Source organism: Caloenas nicobarica, chromosome 1, assembly GCF_036013445.1.
Source record: "Caloenas nicobarica isolate bCalNic1 chromosome 1, bCalNic1.hap1, whole genome shotgun sequence".
NCBI lineage: Eukaryota > Metazoa > Chordata > Aves > Columbiformes > Columbidae > Caloenas > Caloenas nicobarica.
The window spans coordinates 74,402,297-74,425,455 of NC_088245.1; positions in this window are offsets into that span (position 1 = coordinate 74,402,297).

Here is a 23,159-nt window from a genome sequence, read left to right on the forward strand (position 1 = left end):
AAGCTGAACAAAGAATTATGTCATACCTTTTAATTGAGAGCAGGAAGATGTAAGCTTAAAATTTCTTTGGATAACACCAATCGTGTGCCCTTATATACTGCTGAGTCCTTAAAGGACAGCTTTCTCTCTAGCCCCTGAGGAAATATAAATAAAGCATGATGTGTTATTACTGAAAAATATTCGCAAGACATTAACAAAGTTTGCAACCAACATCATTAACTGCACAATAATAGGGCCTTTATTCATCAGGATGCGCATGTAATTTATTCCATGTAAAAATCGTTATCACAAATATCGAACATTCTGTGGATAACGAATGACAGGACAGTAATAAAACAAAAAGGGCTTTGTTTCAGGACACAAAAGCAAGTTGACCCTTTTGATTTATTTGTTTTTCTAAAGGAAGGAAATGTTCATGTAGTAGATTAAAAATGAAACAGGGAAGTTGAATGATAAAAATCTTGATGAAGATGGTACTTGTTAGAACTGTATGGAAAGATAACAAGTCATTATAATAGAAAAATGGGAACAGTCCACTAAAACACAAGTATGATCAAAGGTGTGGAAAAAACCAATTAATCTGTTTTGACATTTGACTGATGTGTTGAATGTGTGCATGGATTTGAGGCATTTAAACTATGTTCATGAACAATTATGTCTAGGGAGCACCTTGTGGAATAGTTTTCTTTCATCTTGCTGTATAAACTTCATATGGCTCTATATTATAAAGCAAGATGGAAAATATTTAGAGAACTACAGTGTCACTGGATTAATCAGATTTATTTTGCTAGACTTTTTCTTAGAACATACACATTTTATATTCCTATAGGAGTGACACCTTGAAGTTACTGAATAGTTGAAAGATTTATTGCAACACCATGTGGAAAAGTAGCTCCAGAGCACTCATGCAATTTCCTTTTGGAGAAACTTCTTTATGTAAAAAACTGAACTATTCAATATGCAGGCATATCAGGGTAACCAGAAGCTTTCTTCTTTCCAGGCTACACACACAAAAAAGTGAACAGTTTGTTGTAATTCCAAGTATTGGATCTAGATTTTTTTTTTAATCTGATATAATTTGATATGATAGTTTAATTCAGGTTAGCATCAAATTCAATTGCATTAGACACTGAGTTGAGATGTAATATAAGAAGAACTGTAAGGTGGTAGAGGGGACACAGTTTTTTCTAATTGCTACCACATTTTTGATGCAAGATCCTAACTGCAAAAGTCAAGGGAAGTTTTCACATTGATTTCGATGAGATCAGGGCTTCATGCTTGTCACCTGTACTCTCAAATGCTTGAGGGTTTTTTTTTAATAGTTACTATGTGAGGTGTTTGACAAGAAATATAAACAAGTGGTAGCAAATAGAAGCAAGACATGACTTTTTCAGTGGTCCTTTGTAGTGTGCAAATGTAAGGCAGGGCTTCAACTGTAGACATTTCCAGGGAAACTTTGCACAAAACACCCAATTCTCTAACTTTGCAAAGGTAGCTTTACTCAGCTGAGACCCATTACACTGAACACAGAACAGAAATACCCCTGTCACCCTGACTAACAGGCAAGCAGAAGTTGCATTAAAGAGGTAAGGCTTTGAATACAATATTCCTAAATCCTGGAAAGCTAGTGCATTGAAACACATGAAGATGACAAAAGGTCCACAAAAAAACGCACCAAACTATCAGTCGGTAAAATCCAGAGTGGCCCCTATTCTAAATGTCGGGTTTGTTGTTTTTTTTTTTTTTTTTCCTGAAGTAGTAAAGAAGTTATGAAAAAATAATCTTTCTGTTGTGGAAAGCCAATGGAAAAAAGGCTAGGAGAAGGCTGGTATCCTACCTCTTCATCTCCAGCAGCACTGATTGCATTCTTCTCCCATTGCAAAAGACAAACAAGATGAGATAAATATCTCCCAGGCTTGTTTGTCCTGATGTCACACCAAAAAGACTGAAATAGAGCAGTGTGGAAGCAGGTAGCCTTGTTTCAAGACACTCCAGTTTTGAGTGAGGGGTTGAGGATAGTAAATTATGAAATGGTAGCAGTCTAGTACATGTCCAGCACATCAATTTAGTTAAACACATGCTGACAAATCTAAATCAAAAGCTTCATGATTCCAGTTAGAGGCGGCATTACAGCTGAAGTCTTGGGTCTGAATAGTGGTGACTAGAGCACTCTAAACGTGAAAGAAAAAGAGAAAGGTAGGGGGAAAAAAATCTAGCCACTAGGAACCACTAATGCAAAATAATTTCTATTCCATGCAGCTTCCTACAGACACCTAAAATACCCCTTCACGGCCTTGGTAACGGAGAGTTCTAGGTACAAACCTAGACTTGACAGTTTGGAAGCAGACGGCTGAATTAGCCTCAGAGCGCTGTCAGGCTCTCGCAGCCCGTGAAACCTGAAGCGCTATGAGTGCTGTTCTGCTTGTCATTTATGACACAGGCTGCTTGGCCTGGGCGTCACATACAGCATGAGTCGCTGCGTCACTCCCAGTTTATGCAGAAATGAGCAAGTCTCATGCTCCTTCTTAGTGAGGCAGGGGGGACGTTGCCTCCCAGAGGGGTCTTTTTTCCAAATGGACTAATTACAGCCATTCTTGCTCTGAAAAGCTTACTTTCTCCCACCTCACCCCAAATGTGTGCCAGACTTGACACAGTGTGCGACCGAGAGTGCTGCAAAGAGGGGCTTCACAAAGCTTTGAGAGGGTCATTTCCGCGATACATATCACTTCACACAGCTGGCTGCCGTAACTCGGGTTAGTATAACTCTCCTGAACTTCACCCTCGCAGAGTACAGAGTTGGGTATCACCATGTTTGCTGTCCCCTGCCCTGGCAAGTCTAGATAGTCTAATCTTCTAATCAAGCCTAGATCTGCCCAGTTTACTTCCCTCTCATGCTCTCCCCTAATCATTTGTCCCCTGACAGCCCCCCTTTCACATTTTTCTCTCTTCAGGTACCTACACATCACATTTTCCTTTTGTCCCTTGTCACATTCTTCAGCTCGCTTCCTCTTCACATCCTCCAGCATGTATGTGGGTATACACATTCCTCCCCTCCAACTGCATTTCCAAGTTTCTTATAATAATCTGGCTAACTTCTCGAAACCCTACTTCTCCTTACTGCTCCTGCCAGTACCCTAATAACTCTGTGTCCCCACCACCCTGCCCGGCTTCCTGTCACAAATAGCATGCTACCTCATTTCTCAGCAGCAGCTCACCTGCATCCTGTTAGAAACAACATAGACTTGCCAATCCGAGACGTTAAGCAATGCTTATAGTAGCTTGGACTGCAGAGATTTTCCAGAAAACAAACAAAAAGCCACTGTAGAATAATTCTATTTTTTTTTCTGGGTTTTTTGAGCCTTTGGGTTTTTTCAGACTTCCTCCAAAACACATAAACGTTAAAATGCTTTTACTTTTTAATTAAAAATGTAATTATTTTGTTCAGAGAGTGCCATAATTGGAGTTTCCCAATATTAATACGAAAAATAATCAAAAATGTTACAACTCCTCGACCTTTCAGGAATAGAAATTGCCTTTTTGTTCTGTTGGGATAGCACCTGAGTCCTACCAACAAATGCTAGCAGCCACAACACTGTCACTTGACTTTAATTGCTTGCAGTGTGCGTTAAATTGTGTCTCGAAGTTCAGAGTAACAATGCTGTGACTATAGCTTCAGCTATTTTCATGATAAGAAAAAGCAGAGAACATTTTTGATTATGCTACTTCAAAAGACCAAAAGTAGTAAATTAATCTGAAGAACTAATTAGTGGCAAGAACTGGAGAAAACAGCTTAGATGGGGATGCATAGTATTGTCGGTCATCTTTATTGCTACACTACTAAAAAAATTATTCTGGCACAAATCCTATGCAAGCAAGAGTTATCCTACTGGGATACAGACAAATCATGCCTCCGAAGTGTGTTTACACTGCTTCCACATCCATTGCAAAGCAAATACAAGGCCTTAAGCTAAATTGTTTGAAACACAAGCTAGTAAGAATTTAGCTGTACTTCTATACATTGATTTCTTTATAATTTTATTGCAGGTAATTTGATACTTGTGAGACTTGTAGTAGTCACATTGGAAGATACTCACAACAAGGATCAAATCTATTATGTTTCACTGCCAAATACTGGCAACATGCTGAGAAATATGTAATTCCATTTACTATGGGATAATCTCTTTAGTTGCTATATCTATGGTTATATGCTTTTTAATAAAGCCTTGACAAGGGAAGAAACCCATTATGTGAATGAGAAGCCTACAGGAAAATGATGAAATGCACTGCCCCAACTTTCTCCCTCATGTCCTTATTATGGAAGTCGTGAAGGAATAATCCCACCTGGGCTGAAGGTACTGCCGTGTGGGTATCAGCCATGGGGCACTGCTCACCTGCACCTTGGTTCAGTTCTCTTTGAAGTCAACAGTAAAACTTACCTGGGTGCCACTGACAGCAGATCCAGGCCCCTTAAGTTCACAGAAAAGAGAAATGAAGGTAAAAAAAGGCTAGATAGGACTGTTTGTTACTCTTATTTGTTGGGCTTGAAACAAGTGAGAAGTGGCAACATTAACATGAACCAGCCGAGGTTCAGGCTGGAAGAGATCTGTAAAAGTTTTGCTGAAGCAGTGGGTTGGATCTGCTGCTGCCAGAATCAAGCATAGACAAACATGGAGCTGAGTACAGGCAGAAATACATGCTGCGTTATTACAGAATTGGGTTCTAATAATAATTGGGCCATTTTTGCCCCTTTTGCAGCAGATAAAACTAAGTGGAAAATCCCAGTACTGCATGTAGGATTCAGTTTTTCCAGCACATGAATAACGAATATATTTGCCAAGGAATCATCGAAACTTCAGATCCGACTTTGGCAGATAGCGCAAGTGCAAAAGATATAATTGCAGAAAGATAAATTTAACGTTAATGGCAGTTTGACACATAGCTGCACATTTGGGAGGGGAGAAATCAGAGCACACTCCAAGGTAACATTTGGTGGCGTTGGAGAAAGGAGGTGAAATACAGAGTGCGATATCATATAGAGAGACTGTAGGGACAAGTATTTTGGATTCAAGCTAGGTGCTCTTAAGGTAGAAATACAGAGAACAGTCATCCGGTTATTTTAATTGACCACGAGTTGACTATGAATTGCTGATATGATGCAGCTATGGAAAGATATATTGGAATTCATTAATGTTTCCCAAAAAAAGAATTATGAAATTTATTACAAGAGCACTCATGAGACTTCATGCAGAATATCTATGTGCTGTTCTGGTCATACGAAGATGAAAAACAGAAAAACGTGTTAGCAGAGGAATGGAAAGTAAACTGGAAAACAGCTTGACTTGCTTAGCCTAGGATTAAATAAGACTCAAATGGGAGTCTACAAGACTACAATTGCTCGAGATCAATAATAGGAAAGGAGTAGGATAATTTAAATGAAAAACAATGTCAGCCCAGTACAAAGTGATATAAAATGGAAATAAAACTAGGCTCAAAATTAGAAAAAGAAAGATTCTGGATCAGCCAGCTTCTTGAGACATGGAGACCAAAATCTCTTTACTTTTAAGGTAGTGAGGTGGTCTTACAGACTGTCCTTAGGCTTGGAGATCATTGCTAGTCACATATTTTCAACAGGTGTAAACTTAAAAAGATCCGAGTTAACAAGTATTTAAAAAAATGCATTGAAAACAGTATTTTAATGATAATACATAATGGAACTGACATAGCATAATGCACTTGCCCTTGGCTTTGGCACCTCTCAGTTTGAAACCCCCTAGCCATAAAACTCTGAGTTTGGGTACAAATTTAGGCATATGATTGAGTTTATATAGTTTTGCAAAAATGGCAATAAACTAACTAAAAGAATATGAAAAGCACATGGATGATTGTTTATCTGATGGACTGAACATACAAGGTACATTCAGACAGCAAAACATTTTCACTGGAGTTTAATAGTGTTGTTTTGGAGTAAGGCTGAAATTCCTTTAGTTTTAGTTTTGTAACACTACCCAGCTGGAATTTCCGTTTGAGGTTATTATAAAAGTCTTTACAGTGGTATTTTAACTGTTCATTTTAGGTGGTTTTCACACAGAAAAGTTTACTTGAATACCAGATATACTGTAAACATACTGAACATCTGGTAATTAAGTATAGTGCAGAGTAATCTCCATAAAGCCTGTATCTGTGATGAAATCTTTTTTAATAAATAGTTGATAATGGAATGAAGCTATTAAAAAGAATTACAGCACACATGGTGAAGTACAGCAATTATTAATTCAATATCATGAATAAAAGCTTTTAACTGTCCATTTTACTGGGAATCTTTAAGATGGGACTGTTCTGAAATGAGTGTCAGCATAGAAAAAAAAAAGACTCCATAATTCTGCTAGATCATTTCTATAATTATTCAAATACCTAGTGAACTCTGTACAGTTCTCAAACTGTTCATACTCACTTCATGACAGCTCAACCCCAAGAGTCTTCTCTTACCTGGCCAAGACACCATCCACTTCACAAAATGTGAATGGAGGGTCGCTTATTTTAGCCCCTTGTAATAAATACTTCACCATGAAGTAGGTCATGTGCATAATTTGTGGTGTCCATTTTCAACTTCAGCATCAGCAGAGTTTTGTTCTTTGAGCAGAGTGAGAAGATACCTGAACAAATGCGATCACCTATCCTTGTTTAAGGTTTCTTCAGAAGATTCTGAACGGAGTTGCATCATCTAGATATGGATTCATTTATTCTTTTAACAAACTGGAGATCCCAATCTTTAAGCTCAATTCACTGGCACTTCACAGTATCCCAAACAAGTCACTATGCCACCAGCCCTTAGCTTGCATTACCTGGTTGCCACCTACAATCTATTTCAAGGAATACCCATCAGAAACAGTTAACAGAACTTTTGTACATCCCCTTCTACCAACATCTGCTTATAAAAAAAATATAATAATCATGAACTGTCTTGGTTTTGGCTAGGACAGAACCAATTCTACTTTCAGTAGTTTTTCCTCTCAGTTAAGTTTCTTCTATGTAACTACACTTTCTGAAGCTAACTGCATTTTTCAGTCTATATCTGCTCCTAGAATTGATAGTGCTTGATGTTTACAGTTATTACCAAGGTAACAGTAGGAATGTTATGCAAGAAGGCCCATGCTTGTACTTATACCTATAGAAACCAAAGTCACTGCTCAATCTCTTGTGTTCCACAAGTGAAGGGGAGTAGAAGGGTCACACCTTCAGGGAGGAGCAAACAGGACAGGTGACCAAACAGTTGACTAGTGAAGTATTCCAACCCAACCACATCATACTCAGCTTAAAGCTGAAGGATTACAGGGGTTGCCCTCTTCTTTTATGGCGAGCATCCATGAAGGACTCTGCCTGTTCTCCTGCCTCTGATACCAATCTGTGCATTCCCAAATCTGGTTCCCATCTGCTGCTGAGTTCAGTCCAGGACTTCCCAGTGCCTGCCCTGCAGCATCCGTGGCACTCAATTACCACAGCACGCAATTCCATGATCATTGGTGGAGCTCAATATTGGTTGTATATATTTTTTCATTATTTCTAATATTTTACTCTTTTTCATTGTTATTGTTTTATTAAAGCTGTTTTAGTTTTCTAACCCATAGTTATGTCTCCCTTTTCTCCTTTCCCTTCTGGGGAGGGAAGGGGTTAGTAGAGAGCATCTGTCATCTGTTTAATTGCCAGCCTAGCCTTAAACAGTGACACTGAATTTTTTTAATAGCAGCCTTTTTACCCTCTTGCATTTATCAGCGGTTCTGATTCTTAAACCAAGTAATCCAAGGCTTAGTTCATCGTCCACCTTGAGCTACCAGGTTTGAAAAGTTGCATATCTTCAGATTCATAGGGGCAGCCTGTTTATACTACTGGGTATTTTTCAACCTCAGCTTTTCCAATGACTATTTAAGGCCTTCTGTACTTTTTCCAGGAGTGCTGGCACATTGTTGAAATCACTGGTATGACTCATTAGCTTATTCTGTGTTTTAGCCGGTGAAGTTCCTCTACTTTCAGTCATCTATATTTACATTCTTTTTTTCTTCAAGAAATCAATGTCAAGACAAGTTATGAAGCTGGTTGACAGTTGTCAAGCAAAATGTGAGCTCATACTAGCATCAAATGTCAACGCCATACACCAAGCTATCCACATCCACTGTCACAGAACTGCTTCTGTGGCATGTCACCTCTTTGCTGTCAGCTGCAAAAAGTTCCACTGCCATTTTGTTTCACATAGCTCCAGACAGGATATCAAACGCAGCCAGTGACAGCAATGTTCTGCTATTGACGTTTAAGACACCCCTTCACAATCATTCACCTCAGATACACACACGATCGAACAGGAGACTCCTATTAATGTCTACTGTCCAGTTCTCTATCTACCCTATCTTCATAATGTGCCCATAATTTGGTTTCCCATTGTTATCCATACTGCCATCTATTAAGCCCTTGAATCTCCTTAACACCTTCATGGGTGTATCTTTATGGGTCTATGCCTACCAGATGTCCTCTGCATCCTCAGCTGAAGCAAGGCCTTTGGAGCAAGGAGCTTCCTGTCACTCTTAAGAATAGGACTTGCCTGGCTCCTGGGATGGACAGGTCCTCTGCAGTATCAACATCTTCCTCTAGTAAAGATAAGGAATGTGTCTTCCTTAGCACTACAGGAGGTATTATCTTCCCACAACATGTTGTCCAAAACCTGGAACGGACATCAGATCATGGCTCCTGGTGGTGGTGGCAGGGTAAGGAGCAAAGACCAGCTACACAGCTCCTACTCACCTTGCTCACTTCTTCCCTGCCTCACAAGTAGTTTACAGAGGGGCTATTCCAATGCCCTGCAGAAGGCAAGGCTGTTATTTGCCTCCACTCTGCCTTTACCAATAGAGTAAAGGGGGTGTTTGCTACAGGTGTCAGCAGTGCACCTGACAAGTTGTCTTTCTAAGCAAGTGACATCCCAACTGCAGATGAGAGTAAGGACATTCAGATGCTTGCAGAAGTTCAGCAACATAGAATCATAGAATCATTTTGGTTGGAAGAGACAGTCAAGACCATTGAGTCCAGCCATAACCTAACCTAACTCTGGCACTAAACCATGTCCCTACGAACCTCATCTAAACACCTTTTAAACCCCTCCAGGGATGGTGACTCCACCACTTCTCTGGGCAGCCTGTTCCAAGGCCTGACAACCCTTTCTTTCCATGAAGAATTTTTTCCTGATATCCAATCTAAACCTCCGCTGGTGCAACTTGAGGCGATTTCCTCTTGTCCTGGCACTTGCTACTCAGGAGAAGAAACAAACACCCTCCATGCTACAACATTGCTACTTAGGATAATTCCTATGGCTCTTATCCACCCTGTGTACATATATTCCTGTGTTCAAAAACAGCACTGTTCCCAATGAGCTTTAGAGCTTGTTTCAGTCCTAGCAGCTTGAGTTTTTGTTTTCAATGCTGACACCTCATAGAAAAGGCCTAGCATATAAAGCAAGGTCATGGTAGCAAGATATCAAAACCAAAGCATATGCAAAGTATATTTTTCAGATATACTAAATAATGACACCACTTGATAAATTCAGCAGGTGTTCACCAAATCTGATGTAAAGCATAGTAACCAAAATTGAGATATCCAAGTTCAAAATTATTGATCTTTATTATCTTTGAATCTCCTTCAGTCCTTCCTATCTCCAAAAGAAAACCCCTCTTTCATGTCATGATACATCCAGCCGTACAAACAACGCAAAAGTTACCACAAACATTAAGTTGTTTGACAAGCAATTTTTACAGGGGAGAAAGACAGAAAATAAGGTATTTCATGAGGACTTTGAACTTCACATTGATCTGACTGCTATTGTTATGCAGCCAATGTATGGCTCTCCAGTCAGTTCAGTATATCCTTGCCTATGCTTGAGCATATGTGCCTGCCAAACCATCTTGGAAGCTCACAGAAGGTGGAGCAGGTGTTAAGCTCTTAAAATGAACCAGAATTTTAGCAGCTGCACGAGAATAGTGCAACATAAAGAGTTATTTCACCACCAGCTCCAGAGCTGTAATGGACTTTTTGGCACAAAAGGAGTCATAGAGGTTCTGCTCAGAGTTGTTTTTACTATTTGGCATGCTCCTTTTCCTTTAACTTTTAGTGGTTTTTCCTCCAACAATAAGCAAAAAAGAGGACAAAGTTTGAGAGAAAAGCAAAACTAAATAAATTTATTAGAATGTATTCAGGAAATAATCCCAAAATACTATGAGTTGTTGGTGCCAACTTCTAGCTTTGATTTTTAAAGCCCAGTCATTACTCTTATGACTAGAAGAAATGTTCTTCGTTCCTTTTTATTTTAGAATATTCTAATGAGGAAGAGTTATCATAAAAACCCTGCATACTGTGGAGTTTAAAGGACTCAGTTTCAGAAAGCTTCTTACCAGAAAAATGGGCACTTGTTTGTCAAAAATCTGAAAAAAAAATCTAATAACTCTGTGGCTACTAACAACAAATTCAGTTTCAAGTGCCATTTAAAAAACAGAATTTGGAGCGTTGCAAGAATTGCTGAGCACATCTGAAAAGTACATGGGTCCAAGTCCTTGAAAACCTGAATTCTCGTCCATAAAAAAACCCTTCCTGTTTCCTTGAGGACTGTTTACGTGTGCTGCACATGCAGTACTGGAAACCTAGTGGGTGGCAAGGGAGAACTATTTATTAAAAAGAAAACGTATTTGTTTCCTATTAAAACACTTCCCAGTGCCAGGATGATTAAGATGTGTCTGTCATTTCCACCAAATAATGCTTCTACTATCATACTAAAGAGGAAGGTGAAGGACTTTGCTTCATTTGCTGTTTGTAAACTGTGGACCAAAGACCCACCATTGATATGCCAGTTCAATATACTTGTGTTTGAAATTATGGGAAAAGACTTCTACAATAGTACCAACACCAGATTAATTTTGATTTGCAAACTTATAGTTCTTACTTTATCAACTGGAAACTAACCTCCTGAAAACAAACCTTGAAAAAAATTGCTGTGATAAGTCTTGCATAAGAATATAATTCAACTTACAATAGCTCTGGATAAATGTTGAGGAAGGAATTATTACCCAATATAGTCTATGAGGTTCTTCACTAGCAAAACTCAAAAGATCCTAGAGAAAAAAAACAAATTGAGTCTAAATTCCCTGTGAAGCCACCTTCTTTAAAGGGGAAAGGCGATTTTCCATTTCTGGTCTTGCCAGTAGAATCTGCCAGAAGAGACAGATCTATGGATTTGCACACACACTGGGGGATGCTCAGATATCTGTATCTACTCCAGTGTAAATCTCAGTTGTGAACCACCAAGACCCAAGCATGGTAGAACTTGTGCTTCCTGAAACATGAGTAAATAGGTCAAGAATAAGATACAAGGAATTTGGGCTGGGACGTGAACACTGGTGACCAGGAAAAGCCTGGTAGATGAGAATTCACGGGAGTTTTCCAGGTGGTAACTATGTAATCAAGGCATGGTCCATCTATCTACCCACAGCCCTCAGACCAATATCTGACAATAAAGCAATTGTGTCTTTAGGAATCTTCATCTCAGACTTAAAAAAAAAAAAAAAAAAAGAAAAAGAGCCACAGCCTGCATCACACAATGCATTTGTCTGTTATGCATGCTTTGCCAGCTCAAATTTGTTCTAAAAATGTTGACATAACTCAGCATTAGTTGCCGGATCAATTACTTCTACATGCTACTCTAACATTACACTGGGTCAGGTATCTTCTGTCCTCCTGCAGCTGGCACTAAGCTGGCTCAAAAGCAAAAGGCAGCATAAACTCCATGTTCTGCTCCCTGAGTAATTTGATATAGATGTGATAGGGTGCTTGCATGTGACTCAGATTCCCTTTGCACTGGGGCTCACTGTCAGGAAAAGCTGACGAAGCCAGGGTGAACAGAAATACAAGTCGTAAGTGACCATTACAACCAGATTCCCCTGGCAGCTACTCAACTGTTTGTACCCTGAGCTCAAAATCCTCCAGCTGAACTAGGGCACACCCCGCACACCTTTATTCTGTGATGCTTCACAGTTTGATGCTGAGCTACCACATGAACTATGCTAAGGGATAAAATAACAAAGACTGACCTTAACTTTCCTTCCCCTACACAGGAAGGCTGCCACCTGCCATGCCCAGTTCAGCAGATTTAGCTTAAGACATTCTTCCTCTCTATCCCAAGAAAGTAGTTTGCATTGATCCAAACTAATTGTGTCTACAAATGAGCAGTTTAGATAAGTTGGCCATCTAATACCGCTTAAACATCAAATCCTATGGATTTTTTCACTAGGGCTAAACCAGTCTAACAGCAGGTGCTGCCTACGGAAACTGAAGAGTTGAGTCTTCCTCAGGATTATTTCTTTACTTTAGAGGTAACACCCTACAGTACCACATTCTAGCTGCTGTACCATTCCTGAGGTGAGAAAAACACCTGCGCACTGAGCTGCTAGCCCGTATCTGGGAAACAACAACAAAAACCACAACACACAAACCCCACACACCCCCCCACAAAAACATACCACATCATCCACCAAACACAAACAAAAAAAAGCGCAAACAAAACCACCCCCCCCCCAAAAAACACACACTCCACTCATTTACAGTTTTCTTTTACCATAGCATTTCCATTCTGGAAGGTTTTTCGAAGGAAACTTATTGCATAATTAATCATTAAAGCTTGTTGAGGAATGGAAATCTGTTTCTTTCTACACTGCAAGTTCTGTATTACACTGCATGGGCTGACCTGAGACTCCCAAGCCCTGAAATAATTCAGTTTTGCTACAGGTGCAGTCACTAAACAATATCCACCACCTGAATATTATGTCATATCTTGAAATAACCTGAAGTAGTAGTTGCCTTCCTACAGCAACCACATCTCTTTTCATAGAAGAGATTGAAAAACTGGAAGAGCTATAACCACGGAGAAATTAAGCAGTTACGTGGGTAACCACATTGCAGGAGACTTTTCAGGTGAAATGCATTCTACTGTAAAAGGTACTTTGCAACTTCTTTACAAAGGCAGCTGTCATACATTATACTTCTGCAAGCTCCAGGATGTATGTGGATACAGAATTATCAATAGCTACCTTCTAGCAGTGAAAAAAAGGAGAATAAAGAGAGGAAAAAAAGAATAGACATTAAGCATATAGCCCTGAATGCAAGACTTCAAATAACTTTCATAAGGAGGGGTCACGGGACTTATTATATAAGAAATCCAGTGATGTTATTACTGAATCAAAAATGTTTTCTGAAGAGATTAAGAAGTCAGCCAAATTTGCATTTACTGTGAACCAGAATTCTCTGGATGATTTCTAATCACCTTTTTAACCAGTTCAGGCTCTAACCTGAGAGCGATTTTTCTTTTTATAGATAGCAAGTATTTATTGTTTGTTGATTTTCAGTCGTCAGGAAGAGACTGTATGGAGATGAACTGCACAGGTAGGCCTGCATTCATATCTGAACTATGCACTACAGTGTGGAAAATGGGTTTTATCTAGAAACATTTAGACACTACAATAAATGTGAAGGGGAGACGTAGAATATACACACTTGGAAATCTGAGCCAAATGGAAAGGATTTTCCTCAGTTTAAACTGAAATGCTGCCTTTTTACATAAAGACCTACAGTTACTTTTTTTTTTTTTACTGCAATTTAGCCATTCCTCTGCATAGAAATCTCTGGTTTCAGGCTATGGGATTTGAACTATGCAAATCACATGTCTCAAAGTATTGTAAGCACAATTATCTTGTCTTTATGCCCTTCCTCTCCTGAGGTGCTTAGCTGTTTATATTGAAATAAAATAGCAAAAATATCTTCAATCTTGAACTAAGATCCTGTTCTGCGACATCCTGTGCAGAAACAGAAGGCACTCCTTTAAAAAGTTTACAACTTGAGAAGACAATATGAAAGTTTTCATTTCAATGAAATAAATTAAACACACAGCAAATGTGAAAGCTTGGGGGTCAAACATGTAAATGCTGAAGCTCGGTCAGGAAGATATGTCCAAGGTTACTGCATGAAGCGAGTGGGGAAGAGTGCACCTCTGACCATATGGTACAAGAGACCTTCATAAGAGGAAAAATTGTGTAGTCTTACATCCCACAGGAAGGAGCTAAAGAGGTTGTAACACAGCAATGGGATATTCCCCTCCTTTGTCAGGGGGGCAAAGTGCACATATGACATTGTTTACTCAGTCAGGCAAGTGAGGGCTCAGACTCACAAGTGTGCCTCAAAAGCTTCTTTGTTTAATGCAAATGAAAAAACATAGTTGCCTTAGGCAAGTTTGGCATCTCAACTGATAGACAAACGAAAACGACAGAGCTGTATGCTATGGGTCTATCCTTGTTATAAAAAGGAAAAAAAAGTATTAGTAAGGTCTTCTCTAGGCCAGAGCAACAATCTCTTGTCAATTAATTGTGATGTTCCCAAATTGACAGAGAGTTAAGGAAACAAGCTACATTGCACTGTTCCAAGTTGGTTAATTTTTCACAGATCACATTGAGCAAGTTGGGGGAATGAAAATCTGAAAGAAAAATCCTTTCCCTTCTGGGAACAATACAAAGAATATATATAAAATAAATAATAGATGCTGTTTGATCCCCTTCTAAATACACTAGCTTGCCTTCAAAATGAACACTTCACCAAAAATACATACAAGTGCATGCCTTTAAAATGTCTTAAATACACTATCACATCACTCTTTAGGGGTTTTGATCGCATACCTCTTAAATTGCAATTCAAAATACCTAAAATATTAAAAGAAATCTTTCTATACTGGCTTTTTAGTATTCTGTGTATATCAAACCAAATAACTCTCCTATCTCCCAATGAAACAGTACCTCAAGTACTCCAATAAGAATTCCACCTTAGATACTAGCATGATATCACTAACTTTAGCAGTTGAGTACTAAGGATCCACTCTTTAAGTATTAAACACATACTTCTGCCCCTCTCAGCCCCAAATCACAGCCTTCACATTTAGTAGTACGCAGCAGGCAGCCTGAATATACAAATAGTAGAAGAACATAGGCTGTTTGTTTCCATTTGCACTCAAAATAGGTATCATGTTGACGGAAACAAGAGTACTTGAATAAAGCAGCTACTCCAGTATACCCCTACATTTCAGAGTCTGTATTTTCATATAATTATAGCCAATGAATTGTTACATGATCTTGACCAAAACACCTACTGATTCAGAGTCTCAGTTGCTCCAGATAAAGGCATATGTGGGTGAACAAGTTTATTTTTTGCACACCCCTCCCCCCCTTTACTCCAAGCCCAAAGTTACACCTTCCAGGAGTCTCCCTCAAAAATGACAAGGTCCCCTGAAGAATTTCAGCACAGAAACAAACAAACCACAAAAAACCAAACACGCACAAAAACCAACAACGAACCCAAAAAAAACCCCACCAAAAAACCCAAAACAACAAAACCTAACAAAACAACACACCGAACACCACAAAGCCACCACCTATCAGTAAGCAAAGCTCAAGATACAGAAGCAATTGTACTCTCTTGATTATTATTGTCAAATGACCCCACCTTTTTCATTCTAATTGCACCCATGCAGTTTTCCTGATCCTTCTTTCAGAGGTGGAGGCAAGGCAATTTCTGTAACAGAACAAGGAAGTAATGTGGACCAAGGAAAGTGCAAAGAGAGTGATACCCCTGTCCCAAATCCAAACAGTGACACTCCCCCTCCTTCACATACATTTGAACAGAAGCCACAGCCTCATCCCCATTAATGCCCAAGGTAACACACCATCCATCGACAAGCCTACTCAACCAAGCTCATGATCATTAACAGTACACTGGCCTCACCTAAGCTCTACTGAAAGATTAGACACATTGTTACTGTTTCTGTGTTGTGGTCACCCACTTCAAAGAGTCTATCAACAGCAACAGGTTAAAAAAAGGTCTATAGTCACCACAGTGAAGATCAGCAAAATATACTTGCTAATTTTTGTCTTCATCAGTAGCGACAAAGTACAAAGCAACTGTTCTGCTGCAGTGAAATCTATGGTTTCTATTACCAAACTAACATTTCACAACTGATTTTATCTTGCACATCTATAATCAAATAGACAAGCATAGTGAAGCTTCGGTTGTCACTGCCTTTGTAAGATGCCACTAGAGGTGCAAAAATCCCCAGTTGCTCCAATTCAAGAGGCTGACCACAATAACTGCCCATCACAAAGTATTAATTACAATTTGTTTGCAGTCTCCCTGGCCCAAAACATTATGGATGTTGTCACACTTCCTTTATGTTAAGAGCCTCAGGGAGCCGCCATAATAGCTGACTGTTTTCCTTTATGTTAGGTTGCTTTTGGTAGTCTGTATCTGTATTTTGGTAGTCTGGTTTCATATTTCCATTCTTTTGTCATTATTTTACCTGTGAAACAGCCTGTCCTGCATCACATCCCCTTGCATCTCCTGAGCTCCTGCTGTTTAGACTTAATACCAACACATTAGAGACAGCCTAAAAGAACAGTCTTAACAGAACTTAAATCCCCACAGTCCTTTATAGATGCCTTCATACAGCCACAGTGACCTTTCTGCAACTCAGCTGTCTAGGCAGACACAGCCCTGATGGGGCAATCACACACTGCACTGGGCACTTCTGACAAAAGATTCATTCACTCCTTTTTCCCCACTGTAAGTCTACATCCGTATTTAAGGGATGTCTGGTCATCCTCTATCCATTGAGGAGCTCAACGGAGCAATTTCCAATGCTTGTCCCTCCAGACCTGTAACTAAGAAATAAATTGAAGATTATTAAACCCAGTCATTTTCACCTTTTCTTCAAGTGTCTGACAGCAAGCCATAGGGCTGATGGATTTACAGCTCTGGTTTTACAGACTTTGGCCAGAGGAAGGCAAAATAGCTCTAGCCAAGTAGCAGGGTTGGGTGGGTGAGGGAAGCTAACATCACACAGAGTGCTTACAAGCTTTAGCCTACTATATATTTGCACATGAACTGTTCAGCATCGATAGCACCATTACACCCAATTAATACCTTGTTCTGTACTCCTCACTTGCAGGATCTTTGCCTCCTGGATGGCCTCTCCGCTAATAATTCGAAATGACTTTTGACAAGGTGGCATTTAAGGAGGACACACAGCTAAGCAATACAAGATGTCAGGCAGTACATTGTGGGATGATTATCATATGCCTCAGGTGGCAACAAGAGGCTAAAGTGCAAGTGACCTTAACCACCCAGCAAGTACAGTAATCCCCCTGCCACGCACAGTTTGGAGCTTCATCTTGATGGGAACATCAGGGAAATAAATCAGCCATCTGCATTTAATGGGTATTATGGGAACAAATGCTATTGTTAAAAAGTTCATTCAGAGACAATCCATAAATCAGAAAGAAATGCTAAATTATGCTCTTTTTTTGTTGTGCCTTTCCACAAACTGTGATTGCCTATTGACATAATTAACAAGAAACACTCTTCTTCTCTCCCTGCAAGTAATACAAAAATTAACTTTCCCAGCCCGAGAAGACCTCCAAACCAAGGCCTGCTCTCTTTAGGAACACAACTCATGAAAACACTAGGCGTTGGTCTAAATGTCCAGCCACAGCAGGACTCCCAGGGGAACAAGCCAACTCTGTTGGTGACACCAGTGCAAACCATGCAGCACCCTCACCCCTCAGGGTGTGAGCAGGGCTGGGACAGTGGCAGTACCCAGATGCACCCATGGTCCTAGACCAGGTGAGAGGATGAACTGGCCTAGGATCTATCCAGAAAGCATAGTCAGGAACAGCACAAAATGAGCCGAGAAACAGAGCTACCTTTAACAAATTTTCCATCCAGGAAAAAAGATGAGAGCCAGAATGGACACAAAGCTACCTGCAACACAGCTTCAGGGTCCATCCAAGAAGACCAGTAAGGAAATTGAGACAGCAGAAACCAAAGCAGAGCACAAATACACTATGAAGTATCTCAAGAGAAAAGTGAAACCCCCAAGTTGGGCTTAAATGGGGCTCCTGCAGTGATAGATGGAGTTTGCACAGGTGGAGGCCCCAGGTGTGGCTCTTTAGGGCAGTTAAGGCCTATCAGTGCCCTTAGGGTATGGGCACAGCCAAGGCAGGTGCTTTGGCATGGATATAGGAAGATATAAGACGGAAGGAGTAACCTTCCTGTACTCTTTGGGGTTGTTTGTTCAGTTGGGAGACCTGAGTCTCAGCCCTCTGCTTGGCCCATGTAAAAGTAAAAATAACTGTTGATAAGAGTCATAAGAAAGCTTCTAAATGGATTAACTGATGTAACTCACCAATTCAGTTTTGCTTCAAAAGAGAGATGAGCAATGGATGCATTAAATAGTATCACAGGCAGCTGCCCACGCATTTGGAGACAGTTCTCTCTCTTCTATTCTTCATAAAGCACATCATGGTTTGGTTTGGGGTTTTTTTTTGATGGTATGAAAGAGTAATTAGGAGGTGTTGGGAAGGTGTCGTAAATGCTGAGGAAGCTACTGAAATATTTGAATAATAGTAAAAATAGCATAAACTTTGAGAGGTTATTATTAAGAGTTAATGCCTCTGTTTCTGGATGTAGAAGACTGTATATGGGAGTCTATCACATTACCCCCAGAAGTATTTGAAAAGATTGTGAGCTCAGGAGGTTTAGGAGATCCCACCTACAAGACACTGTGTTTTTATGGTACAGGGCACTATAGGAAAACCCACTAAAATAACCCTCAAGTATACCAACGCAGACCCTGAAAAGATTCCTCTTACACACAAAAATTTGAAAACAGCTTCAACAATTTCCTTATTGTGAATGAATTTGTATCTTTACATCTTTTCAACTCCTTTCTGTACTGAGTTTTCTTCTGTTTAATTCCAGCCAGTTGCACTGAACTCAGTTTCCATAAAGCTTGGCTCAAAGCTATCTTCCCTTGTTGTCTGCTGCACACATAGGTACAGGAACACTCAAAAGCCTGATTTATGTATATCCATCTTAAATACCTCCATGTCCCCCACCCTTCCGACTTGATAGGAAATGAAGCGCTTAGTACCATTGTGGCTGCTTAGCCAAGCAAACAAGCTTGTTGCAAACAGCTGACAGATGCTGCTGGAAGCTTAATTACCCGCTAGGAAGGCTGTCCTGCTGAAGAGATGGGGTTAATATTGTTTAAAGTGTGGCCTAAGTGACCCCCCTACTGCAGAATACCTGTATCCTGGGGCAAAAGTTCGGCTAGTCTCTGTGCAGTACTCTGCCATCTGAACAGATGGATGTGAACATGGGCAGCCAAGAGTCCTCCACGTACGTGTATTCAGCGTAGATACTTGGAGCACCATTAATAATGGGAAGCGTCCAAATGTCCTTTCACCCTGAGCTTCCTAAATCAAGCTTTGTGTGTTTAGGTGATCTATATCAATAAAATCAGATCAGCAAAAAGTGACTACAGCGGTCGCATGTATGAAAGCTGACCTCTCTGTCCCCCTCATACCTACAAACACACCTTTAGCCACAAGAAATAACAACAAACATCTCCACGAGGCAGGACTTTTTCTATTTTCAGTTACTGATCTTGTCTGCGTTTGCAATGGGGCAGGTGCTGGTCAACACCTGTGCTATCCAGTGTTCAGGAAAGAGTGAAGAGTTTGCCCTTCCTATATAATCCAGAACAACAGGAGTTCACGGGAATGCAAAGGCTGCTGTTGGCATACTGAGACCTCAAATGGCACCATCTTAATTTCCATGTGCCCTGGGAAACTCTGAAAAGCATTTTATCATCAGGGAAGGAGTAGTTTCACTCACTGCTGTGAGAGGAAAAGGACTTTTTGTTCAAGGGAATCACAGAAGTCCCATAGGACTTTCCCTTGCAGTCCTGCCAATCATCTTTATTAGATTTCTGATCATTCAAGTCACATTTGAGTTCCTTTCCCGAAAGGGTAGTTAAAGAAATAGCTTTGATACAACAGATGAGTATCCAGGGATGTATGGAGAAGGCAATACTGCCTGCTAGCAGGTAGGGAATGAATGGGGTCAAGTTGCTTTTCTCCACCATGAGACTTCTTGGTGGGATCATGCAGTGGCTGGAGCTCTGTGAAGCACAAGGCTGTTCTTCCTGTGTGCTCCTAGAGCTTCTTCCTCTCTGGTATTCAGGACCACGTGTAACCCTGGATCTACACGTTGGCTAAGCAAACACACACACATACAGAAAATGAGCTTCCACCTGCACGGGGCCCCGTGGAATTTTCCAGGAAACCTGGCCAGAGTTTTGTGTTTCTAATAAAACCAAAACAGTTTTTAAATCCAGCTTCAAGCTTCATTGCAAATATTTCTCACAGCCTTCTGTAGCAGGAATAATTACTGTCCTTATTTATCGGGTAGATTATACAAATTCCCTAGTAAGTAAATTGTAGGATTAAGGGGAAGGTTAATGTGGTAGATTAAACTGACACATTTCTTTACTTCCTGCCAGAAGGAAAGACTAAAGGACGGTGACCTATCATGTGTATTAATTCGACATTTAACCCTGCCTCAGCTCTAGTGATTATCTCTGTAAGTGCCAAGTCTCAGTCTGGCAGATTCTAGTGCAATACTTCATACACGCAAGTTCTGTTGTCTCAAATATTTTATCTGTTCAGCTCCCAGTCTTTTAGATGTAATGCACCGTACTTTTGCAGTGCCCTCTAGAATGCGAAAGGACTCACAATTAATTATTCCTGCAGTCACCTCAGAGAAGGCATTACTTACCTTCATTTTACAAGAATTCACTCAAAAGCAGAGATTATCGACAATATTTCTATGGCTTGTCTGGATGAAGTGGACAATTTGTGCATGATTCAGAATCACTGACTTCTTTGGGAGCCCCTTGGAGTGACCTTCCTATCGTAAAAGCTGCGATCTGGGCCAAGACAACATCCCAAACTTCTCATACGTCAGAGCAAAGGGGCTGTCTGGCTTTCCTGCTGCTTTCTGATACTGACACTGGCATTGTGGTCGTGTTGCATGAGGTTGATGCTGCAGTTGAGGATATTAATGTGAAGATGGATAGGGCTCTTACCTTCTGTTAACTCTGTAACACCAATGCATGTATGCCCAAATAGGGGCTGGGCTGCTTTGCTTTTCAAGCAAGTATTCTTCTCATCTGCTTTCCTGTATTTCATTCTCTGTCACTAATCAAGTTGCATCCAACAGCACTGCCTGAGCACGTGTCACCATGAGTAGCACAGACTGCCCAGACTTGCCCAAGCAGATCGTTTTCTGCAAATTAATGTTCGAGATTTTCTGGGCCTACTGAGGTGACTTCCCGCAGCATGTTACATGTGCATCCCTGCACCACCTAACTAGCCAGTGAGAAGAGGAGAGAGAAACAGGAGAAGCAACTTTCCTACAATCACGAACAAGTGATGTAGCAGAAGCAGGACTCTGGTCTCCAGAAAACTAACCTCCAGTGCCTAAACCCTTAGCCTTAGGGTTGTGGCCTCCTCAAGAGTGGGATGTGGCAATGCACTGAAATAATGCAACACCTTCTGACACAGACTTGTCTTTCCTCACCCCAGCACTAGTGCCGTGCCTTCTCCACTCTGATAAGCCTCCCAGGGTAACTAGGTAAAGTCAGCTAGGTGCAAATGCCACCCAGGTTTGCACAGCAGGTTGGGAGCAGGGCTGGGATTTACCTCAAACCCAGTGACGTGACCATCTGTCTGTTCTAGCCCCTTCAAATAAAAGTTTCGTCCCCACATGCTGGCCCCGACAGGTTTCTATATTTATCTGTCGTTATTTTAGGAGGCCTGCAGGAGAAATATATAGGTTACAGATGTGGTGCTCCTTGTTTTAGCTAAGGTTTCCAATAAGGATGGTTGTTTTGGAACAGAATCCCAGCCGAGAGTCATTTGCCGTTCGCCTGCCAAAGGGGGCTGCAAGTGTTGCCAGTGCTCTGCTTGACTTAGATTGAACAGTTCACAGCCTCTGAGGAAGGAGAGGAAAATTCCATCATGAAATAGCTGATTTAAAGTGCTGTATCCCACAGTGACAGTAAAGAGTGTTTGCTAATACTAATGCAGCTTTCAGAAAGAGATTTCAAGCTCGACTTTCAAAATGTGTTTCTGCTTGGGAGAGGGCCCAAATTAAACCCCTCAATGAGTTCAAAACTTCAGTGAGTTTTGGGCAGAGAACCAGTTTTGATTTTGCAGCTGACACCAGTGTTGCAAAATGTGGTGAGTTACAGAGAGGAGGAGGAGGAAGAGGAGGAGCAGGAGGAAGAGACTCTAGTGACATGTCCACCTCCTCTTCTCTACGTATGGATAGTACTAAGCAAGGCATAGCTGTGAGTGTACAGGCTTGTCCCTCAGTTGTCAGTGGGATTTTGCTTGTGTCAGAAATTGATATACAAGAGGAAGATGGGAAGTCACCCTGCAAAATGTAAAACTTTGTTCAGAAATTTACTTGTAAGGAAAATTAGCGTTGTGTAATATGTTGATAACTAACATACATACAAAACTCCTTTGCATTGATATGTGATTTTTGCAGATAATACAATATGTAGAGACGGCCAAAAAAAATAAAAAAGCAGAGAACCAGAATGACGGTATCTATCAGGGAACCTGATAAAGACCATTCTCGAGGTCCAATATAAACTTCTTTCAATCAAAGGAGGCTAAAAAGGGAAATAATTCTCTCCAGATTTTGATCTTAGTTTGCAGAGGTTAAATAGTCACAGGATTTTTTTGTGTTTACAGTTGATAACTCCCAGTAGAGATAAACATGTTTAATGCTTGAAATGTAAGTTAGCACTGGACATATTAAACATATTACAAGAGATTTATCAGAAATAACATTAAAGACTATTATTAGCCCCAGCTGCAAATATCCATCACGAAGGAAAGGCTCTATGTGAGTTAATTGCCTTCAAAATGGTAGGCCTTATTTAAAACCCTTTTCAGTGGATGCCTTTCCACTGATTTCAGCAGCCTTTGGGTCAGGCCTTCTTTTATTAGAAAGATATTTAATTTAATAGTGAGAGGAAGGACTGAAAAGCCAGACACCAACATTTCCTTTGCCTTCTCATGACAAGCAAGGTTACTCTGTGTAATCTGCAATCAAGATTTGCCACATCTTAACCAACGTAAGCTGGATACCAGCTGCACTAAAACATCTTTGGTGAAAGATCAAAC